Below are 11,385 nucleotides of genomic sequence, written 5' to 3' on the forward strand. Positions count from 1 at the left end.
TTTGACTTTTAAAAACTACATTCCAAATAACAATTTGTTATAAACAGGCAGATTAAATACATGTTGACACAACACACATGTGCATATTTGATATGTAAGTGTTTTGTTGTTTACTGATGCTCATCATTGTGTGTTCCAGCAGACCTGAAAAACAAACCACCATATGTCAGCCTTAACATCTCAGAATGTCAGCCAGATAGTAAATCCCTTTCCCCTCATTAATTAAATTACTGCCATATCATTTGCATAAAGCGTTCAGCTCAGGGTCAGAATGGTAAACAGACAATATGGCACAACATTTGGTCCGAGGTACAGCTGACCGTCTCCCCTCAGTTTCTCATGTTGATGGAGGCTCTTCTGTCCTGTGGATCTGTGTTTATGCTGTCAGATAAATAAAATTTAAAAAAAGCATTGGCGCTACATTGGAGCAGTGCAAGAATTCTACTTATTTCTATCGGCCTCCTAAATATATTAAAATAAACAATAGTCCAAACTAGGTTCAGCCTTTTCACTAAAATCATAATATTTATAATAAATAATGTAATGAAAATAACAAAATCCTACACATTTTATATAAATATGATAAAACCTTATAATATAAATGCATTTTTATAAACGCTCTATGACTATAATACAAATATGGTTGTATTACTAATTATTGATTATTAGTATGTAATTTCCCTTTAGAAATGCCCTACGTATTTCTTTTTAAATGTCATTATTTATTTGTATTCATTATTTATATTTCTTCTTTTCAACAAAAATGTATTTTGTTGTGTTTGTTGTGTAAATGCATTATTTTTGACCATTGGACAAACACAGGATAATCACCACATTAAAAGACCACTTTTATTATAGTTGAAAAGTAAATGCAATTGTCAGAAGTAAACACCTAACGTTTGGCTAAATTAAAATGTATGTCTCCATAGCTAAGGTAAAGGGGGCTAATATGAATTACTATGATGTTTAGTAGTCTGATTTTGTCACCTGTTTTTAAGACTCGTAAAATCTTGGGACATTCACCAGTGGGTTATTTACTGACAACAGACCTTTTTTCAGGGCATATAACCAAAAACCCATTGACTATGCGACGAGGGTGGGTCGAGGGATTGGGACTCATTCCTGCACCACTCTATTGAGACACTGCACTTCACCCAGAGCTGACCTCTGACTTTAGGAAGGTAGGCTGGAGGATCATCATCTTATCATTGGAGGCTGGATAGGTTGAAGGTTGTTACACATAAGCTAGATGGTCCGCCACCAATAGGAGTCCTTTTTGGATCCCTATCCGGCTGTGACAAGCTTTGTTACACAAAATGAGCTTTCAAAGAGAGTGGAAACTGTGTGGGATGGAAAAGATTGGATGAGAGACAAAATAGACCGGTGTCGTGTAGATGGGAGGCTGAAACTGTAAAACAGTAAAACTGACACTATGAAAGTCACTTTTTGAATGTAACCAAGTCAAAGTGGTGGCCAACAGGACGGACATACTGTATACAACTGAAAACAAATCTCATTGGCTGGAAAAAGGGGGGATTGAGTTTTGTTCAAGAACCATGTGTCACAGGAGCGTAACATTTACTCTGCCATGCTTACATTTTACATCCGACAAAAAACACCAGCTTCAGGATGTACTGAAAAACAAAGCAACCTAGGTTCTCTCCACACAAGTTGCATAAGCAGCATCTAATATATAAAAGATAATAACACTTCCTATAGACAGTCTGGGGATTTCTCATATCATATATCTACAAAAACCTCACACCTCTAAACATTTTATATTGCTCATGTCTTATTACTTACCAGAGGCTCTGTAGAAACCAGCTGACTCAACATCACAATCTAACACCATTTGGGGATACAGGGCTTCCTATTAGTGGACATTACGACCTGCTGGAGGAGGAACAAGATAACCTCTGAGGTCATCTCCACATCACTGCCTCCATACTTTATAACCAGGACACACACACACACACACACACACACACACACACACACACACACACACACACACACACACACACACACACACACACACACACACACACACACACACACACACACAAATGAGTTACCATTCTTTCCGGTTCCCTCATCTTGAAGTCAACAATTTTTTGAAAGTGTTTTTGGTTAGATGCCTAAATGAATGTAAGCTCAGGAGATGTTCATGTTTGGTTCTATGACACCACTGGTGAAAATCCAACGCTCCTACGTATCATCAAACAGCAGTTGCTAACTAGTGACTAATTGAGACTACTAAACGTCATCACGCCAACATTAGCCACCTTTTGCTTAGCGGTGGTGATGCGCAGCCGTGTAGACATTAGGCTGTAGTTGCCTACAGCCTAATGCTAGCTTTTAACTTCTGGCAATTGCATTTACACATTGATTATTAAACAAGTGGCATTTACATATGGAAGTTATCCTGCTGAAAAACACTTGTAAGTATCAAAAATGTGTGTTTGCCACAGCTCTTATTTTCTTCAATATTTTTAAATCCATTTGTCAAGGGAGCCCCTTGCAATGCCAACTTTTGCTTTGAGACTGATACCAACATGTATATTTAGGAAAATTAATTTGCATACATTTAAATAAACATATTTGATAAGGATGATATGTGTAAAATCCCATTACTTTCTGTAGAGGGAGACCTTGTGATGCTCACTTCCTGGCCCTCTCTGCTCCACTCTATCATTTATGTTTTTTTTAACTCTCTCTCTCACTCTCTCTCTCCCTTTCTCTTTAAACTATTGTGACAGTTCCATTGTTCTTGATCACAGATGGTCTATTGTTCTCTGCCGTGTGGTCTGAACATACGTGACAATTACCAACCAACAGTAAAAACAACACATATTCTCTCAAAAAAAGGAAATAATAAAAACAGAGTCTGATACAGCCGTTAAACTGCACTGTATTTCACCCTTTAATTACTTTGTAATCGCATTATATTTTTTTGTCTTAGTTCAGTCCCCTTCTAAACTTAATTTCTGATTGCAATAACAGGTGAGTAATGCTCAAAGATGCACTTAACCCCCAACCCCCCCCCCCCCTCATCTATCATAGTCGTATACAATATTTAGGCCAGGCATACCTAAATAACCTAAATGACCTGTGTGCCGCTAACAAGCATATCTCTTAGGAACCCCTAATTGAAAAAGACAGAAATAAATAAATACATAATTAATTTCTCTAACGTAGAAAGACACATTAAACATTTCACAGCTCTCTTAGAGCAAATGACTAAATGTTTAAAGTTAAAAGAGACTTCTCCAGAGATAAGAAGAATGTAAATGTCTAAACATTAAGAGACATTCTATGTAGCAATAGGTTTATTAACAAGGGACCTTTTTGAATGGATTATACAGAAGGTCTGCATGGGAGTGATGCTCAACTGATCCCAGCAGAGGGGGCTCTAAGAGAGGAAATGATCCAGACACTAGCTCTGTGTGACTATCACAAGTCATTGTATGGGGATACTTTTCTTTCAATGTCAGAGTGTTTAGAGCAGGGGTGTCAAACTCAAGGCCCCGGGGCCAAATTATTATTTGCCCTAGACTTCTGCTTTCAGACATAGTTAATTATGAAGTTATTACCCTATCCGATAATCATCCAATGGGGCAATAATTTAATATAATACATTCTTTTATATATATTAAATATTTATATATGTATTTTCATATAGTCTTATATATAAAACTGGCCCTTTGAGTGCAACCATGATGCTAATGTGGCCCGAGATGAAATTGAGTTTGACACCCCTGGTTTAGAGAGTAAGCTGAAGTGGAAAAGATCACAGTCAATGGCGGAAGAGTTATGGAAGGTTCTGCTACTATGGCTTGGATATTAAAAATAGGACACACAGGCTTTGTGTAAGAGTTACCGTTAATGATTATAATGACATTTAATGGTTGTATCACAATGATGACAATCATGCTTGTAGACCTACACTAGACAACAATTGTATTATATTTCATATTTTTCATATTTTCTTGGCACTAATATGAACAAATTCAGAAGGAAAACTAATTGTTATTTCAAGTTAAAATCAGTTATATAAATGGATATTTTTCATCATTAAAATAAATTCTTCAACTTTAGTGATATACATGATTTTAGATATGGCCAAAAGACAAAAGACATCTGAATTAGGTCTGAGCAATTCATTGATATGTTATCAATATAGTGATATTAAACTAGATATATTCTTACATTCATTTTCTAATATTAATATTGCATATATGTCGTGAAGTGATTTCATTTTCTGGTAACTTACCTGCCTGTCCAGCTGTTCTAATATTGGCTTTTAACCATAAACATTGTATAATCTAACTGGAAGAAGATTTTTGTAAAGGAATCAATAGTCCAGCCGCCAATGTTTTTGCACTACGGTGATTAATCAGAAATATTGATGATATTTGATTCCCTCCATTTTGCAGAGCCCTAGTCTTAACCCTTACCCTCTAACACACTCACACACACACACACACACACACACACACACACACACACACACCACACACACACACACACACACACACACACACCCACACACACACCCCCCACGGCTCAGAGTAGTCTGTTGATATGTGTCATTGATCCTCCATTCATTCCTGGAGCCCCCCAGCTGTCAGTCACTTCCACGTCACTGCATCACCAACGGCTGCAGAGTCACAGGGAGCTGCAGACGCCGCTCTGCGCTCAGATCTGTGATGTGCCTGTTCACCGCTACCAGAGCACCCAGCCAGGAGAGAACACACTGACCCTGAGTCAGATCCTGATGGGATACGCAGAAGAAGTAGGGAAAGAGAGGGAAAGATGGGGGGTGAGGGTTACGCTGAAAACGAGACGTTGACTTTATTTAAATGCATTATGTCAACAGATTACACATAATTGTATTAGGTTAGTTGAAAGCAATAATATGAAGTTTAAATAAAACATATTAGGTTCAACTTAATATTATTGTTTTCAGCTAACTTAATACAGTTATGTGAAATTTGCTGATATAATACTCTTTATTAAAGTCAACGGGTCAGGTTGTTCAGTGGACCTGCAGGTTTCTGGGAGTCTGTTCCAGAAATATAGAGAATTTGATCAGGTAGGAAAAGGAAAAAGATGGTGAAGGGATGAGGAAAGGATTTTTTGAGGTGACAGAGGAAAGGAAGGACAAAGGGAAGCCAATCAACAGGGAAAGCCTCTCAGACCCGACCCGCACAGATCTGCTCTCACAGATTGAGGTTCTGATTCATTATAAACATAGGAGCATATTGTTTAGCCCCCAGGGCAGACTCATACAGTAGAGAAGCTACGCCAGAGGAGACAGGGGGTGGGGTCACATCTCCAGCCAGCCACAGAGATATCCAATAAAGGCTGGAGGGGCCGGGGGCGGGGGTCTACACTTCCTCATCCAGGGATTATGCAGCTCAATCAGACTCAACAGATTATGTCTGACCAAAACAGACTCCACTGGGGAGGGAGATTAACAACTATTTCCAAATAGTTTTGTTGGGTGAAAACAATCAGCTTTGTGATTAAGAGGAGAGCTACAGGCATCAAATGGCCCACAGATGTAAAAGCGATGGTTTTGTAAGATAAATCTGTCTGTAAATCCTCTCAGATCCATTGCTTTCAATATGTTTGGGGAGTTAGACAGTAATTGGCTTTATTTGACTAATCCAAAGACAGTTTCCAAAACCCAATTAGAAGCACAGAAAATATAATTAGAAATCTGTAATGAACATTAATCTGTTAAATGGATATAATGCACAGATCACTTTTTAATACACAAATACAATATTGCATGGGATTAAGAATGCATTGGCTTGATATCTAATTATGAAGGATTGTTCAGATATATTGTTGTTGTTATATTGATAGATTTTTAAGTGCACCAGACCAGTAGTCTACGGTTCATTTTGAACACATTGGCTGTTATTACAGTATTGTGTTGTGAGTAATGGCAATATTGCCCTCCATAGGTTATATCTGGGAACAAAGTCAGCAGTCAGACGATCACACAAGTTGTAGCATTTTTTCCAGAGTTTCTTAACCACTTTAGTCATAACTAAAAAAAAAAACATATTCTTTATTTTCTTTGGAAAATAAGTTTGGCTAACCTCCTTCTTAGGTTACTAGCTGTTTTCTGTTGCTTGTTAGACGTCTTTAAAATGATTGTCGCTGCATTCGAGGATCTCAGTAATTAATTTAGTTAGCACAACTCCAATCAAATAAAATAAATGAGCAGAATTAGTTGAATATTGGTGTGGTCTGACTAAAGGGGCTGTTTGTAAGGGAGTAACAGAACGGAAGACGCTGATTGCTCCCCTCGTACGGTTATGCAGTGATGATGTATTTTTGTGGAAGCATCCTCCTTTTTTTTCCAATTAGAATATTGCAGGAAAAAATATATTTGGCAAACACACATTTATGACACCTCCACGTTTTGTTCAGCATCTCCACATATAAACACCACTTTTATAATAGTTCAAGTGTACATTTTAGTGGTAAAAAGCGAACTAGGACTAAAACAAACGACATCACGTCACATGGCTGTGCATCACCACCGCTAAGCTAAAGGTGGCTAATGATGGCTTGATGATGTTTAGCAGTCTCATTTAGACACTTGTTAGCAACCGCCTTTTTCATGACCTATAGATGCTTCAGACACTCATCAGTGGGGTATTTAATGACGTATGTTATATTGTAGAACAACATTTAAAAATCTCCTCAGCTTGTGTTAACCACAGACCTTAATTCAGGCTTACCAAAAACACATTCAGAAAACATTGACTTGGCAGGACGCAGAAGTGGTAAAATTATGACTCATTTTCAGGTTTTACGACTCATTCCTGAACCACTCTATATGCCATCTAGGCCTGAGGCGTCTGGTCTGATCCTATAAGCAGTATTTACCTCACTCAGCATTTCATAAAACATTCCATTTTTAGCTTATCGTATTCTATCTGACTTGTATCCTGCATCACTTGCACATTAGTTTTGTCTCATTCTCTTGCACTGTTTTATTTCTACTATGTTTATTCTTGCACACTTTTTTTAATTGTTTTATGCCTTATATATATTTATGTTGCATTGTTGGAGGAGCCTGGTACTTAAGATTTTCATTGCCATAACCGTAACTACATATGACAATAAAGCCTTTGAGTTTGAGTTTGAAATGCTAACCTCAGTCACAAAAACGTGTTTGACAAACAAGCGACAATGATCTTACACATGTTTAAGTCAAGTTATTGTGCTGAAATGAAATTACCAGCCATATTACGGGTTGTGTTTGGCCCCTGTGTGCGGCGGTGTGTGTGTGTGTGTGTGTGTGTGTGTGGATGTGTGTGTGGGGAGTGTGGGATGGAGGTAAGGCTGGATGATGAGTGACACCCTGAATGTGCATTCCACTTGATTTGCTCTGTGCTTCAATTCACTGATGGTAGTCCTTTCATCCTATTAGCTGCAAATTCCTATAACTGGGTCTCTAAATGCGTGGGCCCCCATATCAGGGGCGGCCCCTGCTGGGAGGGCATATGGGCTGCTTTGTTGGCAGGAAGGGAGTGTGTGTGCAGGGTCCACCAATCACTGCCCTCGCCTGGGGAGTTAAACAAATTGATTGGCAGGCTAGTGGTGGCCAGTTCCAGACACTGTGGTCGCTATTCATCTCAGCGCAGAGCTCTGAGAGGCTCAGAGGAGTCGTAAAGGGGGATCGCTTATTCTTAAACATACACTTCCACATTTGGTTACGACACACAACAGAGCCTCAAATCCTCGAATGTACTCCCAGTTTAATGTGGAATGTAAGTGTGAACACCAGCAAAGAGCAGGGAGGAGGTTTGAGAATTTGGAAGCACTGCTGGGTGCTATAGAGCCCCATTTCTTTACACCCTGCCTCAAAGAGGTGCCGCCTTACATCTGGTATTGTCTCTTAGGATCCAGTGGGAGGGGCCCTTTACAGCCACACTGCATCACTTGGGCTGCTCCAGTCCTAGTTCTAAAGCACATTTCTAGAAATTCACGAAGTTAAAACTGAAAACAAGGGATAAAGAGAACATTAACATTTCCAAAGGATGTAAGCTCTCTTGATCTGTCAAAGCCACTTTCTGTTCAAAATCACAAAGGGACTATAAAAGCTAAGAGTTTTTTAATTTAGTGATCAATACGTTTTTGTTAATTGTTGTTCAACAGTCAGTGTTTCTGTCTTCTGTCCAACTCTGGGACTATGCACGGTTAATCTCACATACTACAAGACCCATCATCATAATATATTCTTACTGGTTTACGACTGTGTACTCAAAGGATATATTTTGTTAATGTCAAGTTTAAATGAAGTGTGTCTCACACTTAACAAGGTTTGAATTCAGAAGGTGTATGGTTGTATTTTTCTCTTAAAGGGAAAATAGGTGTAAGAATATTTCCTTTCTAGCTTTTGTGGGTCTATTCTGTTGAATGATCACACAATGGAATGAGAAACCCCACTCTACACACACAAACACACCCCTGGATACCCAGTGATTGACTTTGCACAGTCATCTTAAAACTGTCAAAATGGCTATACAGTACCTTTCACATTAATAACATTCTGTACTCATATCAATTATGTTTGTCTATATTATTACACTGTCTATTTTTCTTTCCTCTATGCTGCTGTTTATAGTGTCTATACCCATATATACTGTCTATACTTTTTATATTTGTCATATTACATGACATGTTACTTGGTAGACGCTTTTCTCCAAAGCGACTTACATACTCAATACTGTGGACAATCCCCACAGGAGCAATTTGGGGTGAAGTGTCTCAGGGACACAACGACATGCTGACTGCAGTGGGGTTTGAACCTGTGCTCCCCTGATCTGAACACCAACGCACTAGCCCACTGCGCCACACGCCTCATATGTATTTTCATATATTATACGATACATTATACTGCACTTTACTGCTTCTCTTGCACTTCTGGTAAGATGCTAACTGCATTTTGTGTTATTCTTAATACTACTGTATGTGCAATGACAATAAAGTTGAATCTGATCTAAAAAAGCAAAAAAGAGGGACTGCAGGTCTGTAGAGCCATGCAATACCATGCAGTGGAAAGGCAACACATACATTACAGTACATGTTAGACGCTTTTATCCAAAGCGACTTACATACTTAATACTGTGGACAATCCCTACAGGAGCAATTTGGGGTGAAGTGTCTCAAGGAAACAACGGCATGCTGACTGCAGTGGGGTTTGAATCTGTGCTCCCCTGATCCGAACACCAACGCACAACCCACTGCACCACACGCCTCCCACATACTTTAGGTATGTGCTGTTATTGGTTTATTCGTAAAATAAACGGATGATTTAAATGCCATATTGACCAAGTAATCAGATACATTTATGAGAAAAACAGTCTTTACTGTTTAAATGTGCAGCTATTAACTTTATTTATGAAAAAACATGGTGGTTTTGAGTCATTTGTGAGAACAACTTTTTGGCTGTGAGGTGGTTAATATATTTTTGAAGAGGGTGTATCTCATCTAATGATGAATTTATTAATATAGAGTCAAAAAGTTAGCATGCAGCTAATACATGCTTCATCCAGAAGGTTTTAGTCCACAGTTGTAGTCGATAATGAGCTAAGAAGCATTGACATGGTGGAGGTGAGTTAGTGCTGCTTGTTACAGAACATATTACCTATAGTTTGCAATGTGCAATTACACTGCCTGTTAATATTAAACATTGTGCATTATACCCTGGTGCAATTTACACTTTTTCTCTTTCATTTTATTTACATTCAAACGACAATTACCAGCTTGTTCAAAATTTCAATATTTGTATATGCACTGAAAAAACTGAAACATTGACTTTAATTAAATGTATTATGTCAACAGATTTCACACAACTGTATTAGGTTAGTTGAAAGCAATAATATTAAGTTAATATCATTGCTTTAAAGGACAGGTGTCATGCTTTCCCTGTTATTACCCGTCCCCTTGTGTGTTATGAAGGTTTTTATGCATGTAAACGGTCTGCAGAGTCAAAACCCTCAAAGTACACCCTGTAGCGAGTAAAACTCTAACACAGAAAAGACCTCCCCAAAACGCCTCGTTGGAGATACGTCATTGTCCATTGTTTACTTCCTGGGTATCGCTACGTAGGGATACCCAGTAGCCACGCCCAGAGCTATGACGCGATACGGTCATGCGGTACCCAAAACCAAATGGACCAATCCGTGGAGCCGTTACGTTACGTCCGCGGAGCCGTTACGTTAAGCCCCCGCTGATTGGTCGAAATGGACCAATCCACGGACTTCCTCACACACAGGCAGCTCTGCTGATTTCTCCTCCCTGGCTGCAGGCTGATAACAGACAGTTGGGATCGCGGCGAAATTCTCTCTGCAGACCCATTCTCACAGCGTTTATCAACCTTTTTCTTACTCAATATCAAGCCACACTTATTGTTTTTACTTCGACTGTGAGGTGTGTGTGCTCAGGATGAGTTTAGCTGTGTTTCGCTATGTATCCTAAACAAGGAAACAACACCTCCACGGAGCTCAGCGCGATTCACAACGTCCCGACCAATCAGAGCACACTGTGCTCACAGGGAGGGTGGGGGCTGGAGCTTTGGGAGCTACAACGAGCCGTTAAAGGCAGAGAGTGAAATTCAGTGAATACATGTAGTTTAGAGAGATGCTGTATGAGAAACCAATGTGAGTTTGGAAAATTGCACAATATAAATCTATTCTAGTAGACCTCAACAATGGAATTATGATCAGTGGAAATGGCCATGACACCTCTCCTTTAAACTAACCTAATACAGTTATGTCTCTGTTGACATAATAAATGTAATTGTGTAATAAGTTCAATTTATTCAGTGTGCCTCCACTGTATCCTGGGGAAAACAGTCAGATAGGAGTAGGACAGGAGTGGTCATCTGTTGATGCCAACGTGGATGGCTCAGTGCCCACACAGATTATGCAGACCAGCAATTAGCCAGGGCCAGTGAGCCAGCAAGACACCAACACATGGCCAACAACTACAACTGGCCAACCAAGCACATCATAGTGAACCACCACACACACACACACACACACACACACACACACACACACACACACACACACACACACACACACACACACACACACACACACACACACACACACACACACACACACACACACACACACACACACACACACACACACACACACACACAGCCCTAATCTCTGAGTGATTGTTGTGTTATTTTTCCTTTTGTTGGGGCTGTTTATGACGCTGTGTCGTCCCTCTGACTGTGTGCAGTTAGCGTTCACACACTCAGCCTCATGAAGCGTGACTTCTGACACTGACTGAATTGATTTTTTCCTCCCCTCCTTTTTAATTCTTTTCTTACGCTTCCAC

This window comes from Trematomus bernacchii, unplaced genomic scaffold (assembly GCF_902827165.1).
Source record: "Trematomus bernacchii unplaced genomic scaffold, fTreBer1.1, whole genome shotgun sequence".
In the NCBI taxonomy this organism is placed as follows: Eukaryota; Metazoa; Chordata; class Actinopteri; order Perciformes; family Nototheniidae; genus Trematomus; species Trematomus bernacchii.